This window comes from Petromyzon marinus, unplaced genomic scaffold (genome assembly GCF_048934315.1).
Source record: "Petromyzon marinus isolate PM22_M1 ecotype Great Lakes invasive population unplaced genomic scaffold, UKy_Petmar_22M1.pri1.0 PM_G_Scaffold_26, whole genome shotgun sequence".
NCBI classification, from domain to species: Eukaryota; Metazoa; Chordata; class Hyperoartia; order Petromyzontiformes; family Petromyzontidae; genus Petromyzon; species Petromyzon marinus.
The window spans coordinates 260,001-262,500 of NW_027422828.1; positions in this window are offsets into that span (position 1 = coordinate 260,001).

The window sequence follows — 2,500 nt, forward strand, 5'->3', positions numbered from 1 at the left end:
GCAGCTGTTGGTATACAGGGAGAAGAGCAGTGGGCAAAGGACGCAGCCCTGAGGAGTTCCCGTGCTGATGGACCTGGAGTCAGAGACTTCTGTTCCCGGCTTAACGCACTGCTTCCTGTCAGAGAGGAAGTCTGTGATCCACCTGCAGGTGGAGTAGGGCACGTTCAGCTGGAAGAGCTTGTCCTGAAGCAGGGCAGGGATGATGGTGTTGAAGGCAGAGCTGAAGTCCACAAACAGGATCCTGGCGTAGGATGCTGGGGCGTCCACATGCTGTAGGGTGAAGTGGAGGGCCATGTTAACTGCGTCGTCCACAGACCTGTTGGCTCTGTAGGCAAACTGAAGGGGGTCCAGGAGAGGGTCTGTGATGGCTTTGAGGTGTGCCAGGAGCAGGCGCTCAAAAGACTTCATTACCACAGATGTAAGGGCGACCGGTCTGTAATCATTTAGTCCTGTTGGCCTTAGCTTTTTGGGCACAGCGATGATGGTGGAGGACTTGAGACAGGCTGGTACATGGCATGTCTCCAGGGAGGTGTTAAAGATGTTGGTGAACACCGGAGACAGCTGGCCAGCGCAGTGCCTGAGGGTGGCTGGAGAGACAGAGTCCGGCCCGGCTGCTTTGCGTGGATTCTGCCTCTTGAAAAGCCCATTAACTTCTCCCTCCTGAAAGGAGAGAGTCGTTTCTGTAGTATGGGTGGGGGATGGGGCCTCTTGGGTGGGAAGGGGTGGTTCAGGACAGTCCAATTGTCTTTCAAATCTACGGTAGAACTCGTTCAGGTCGTTGGCTAGGCGGGAGTCGTTAGTGGTGTGGGGCGCTCTGGGTTTGTAGTTGGTGATGTGCCTGAGCCCTTTGGCAGACAGAAGCAGCGTCGTTAGTAGAGAACTGGTGTTTTAGTGTCTCTGAGTACAGTCGTTTAGCCTCTCTCACCGCTTTGCTAAACCTGTTCTTCGACTCCTTGAATCTGTCTCTATCCCCACTCCTAAACGCTTCCTCCTTCTCCAACCTCAACCTTTTGAGCTTTGCTGAGAACCAGGGCTTGTTGTTGTTAAAGTTCACCCTGGTACGTGTTGGGATACAGCAGTCCTCACAGAAGCTGATGTACACAGCCTCTGTGAGTTCATCCAGACTATTGGTAGCAGTCGTGAACATATCCCAGTCAGTACAGTCTAAGCACGCCCGCAAATCTTCCACAGCCTCACTGGTCCACTGTTTAGATGTCCTCACAGCAGGTTTACAGAGTTTTAGTTGCTGCCTGTATGCACGAATCAGGTGGACCAAGGGAGTTCTGTGCGAGCCGAACAGCCCCGTGACCCACAAGAGAAACATCCCCGCCAAATTCGAGCGTTTGACGGGGTCTATCCGTGAAAAAATATTCACGTTTTTGAGTGCACATGCATTTCTGCTGCAAATGCCTCTGGAAGTTTCATGCCGTTCGTATGCCAATTGTGGCAACACGAAAATGACCCGTTTTCCCATTCCGAGGGATTTCTGTGCGACCCTAACAGCCCCGTGAGCCACAAGAGACACATCCCCGCCAATTTCTAGCGTTTCACGGGGTCTATCCGTGAAAAATATAGACGTTTTTGAGTGCACATGCATTTCTGCTGCAGATGCCTCTGGAAGTTTCATGCCGTTCGTACGCAATGTGGCAACACGAAAATGACCCCTTTTCCCATTCCGAGGGATTTCTGTGCGACCCTAACTAACAGCGCCCGTGAGCCACAAGAGAGACATCCCCGCCAATTTATAGCGTTTCACGGGGTCTATCCGTGAAAAATATAGACGTTTTTGAGTGCACATGCATTCCTGCTGCAAATGCCTCTGGAAGTTTCATGCCGTTCCTATGCAATGTGGCCACACAAAAATGACCCGTTTTCCCATTCCGAGGCATTTCTGTGCGACCCTAACAGCCCCGTGAGCCACAAGAGAGACATCCCCGCCAACTTCTAGCGTTTGACGGGGTCTATGCGTGAAAAATATTAAAATTTTTGAGTGCACGTGCCTTTCTGCTGCAAATGCCTCTGGAAGTTTCATGGCGTTCCTATGCAATGTGGCAACACGAAAATGACCCCTTTTCCCATTCCGAGGGAGTTCTGTGCCACCCTAACAGCCCCGTGAGCCACAAGAGACACATCCCCGCCAATTTCTAGCGTTTCACGGGGTCTATCCGTGAAACATATAGAAGTTTTTGAGTGCACATGCATTCCTGCTGCAAATGCCTCTGGAAGTTTCATGCGGTTCGTACGCAATGTGGCAACACGAAAATGACCCGTTTTCCCATTCCCAGGGATTTCTGTGCGACCCGAACAGCCCCGTGAGCCACAAGAGACACATCCCCGCCAATTTCTAGCGTTTCACGGGGTCTATCCGTGAAAAATATCAATTTTTTTTTGACTGCACATGCATTTCTGCTGCAAATGCCTCTGGAAGTTGCATGCGGTTCGCATGCAATGTGGCGACACGAAAATGACCCGTTTTCCCATTCCGAGGGATTTCTGTGCC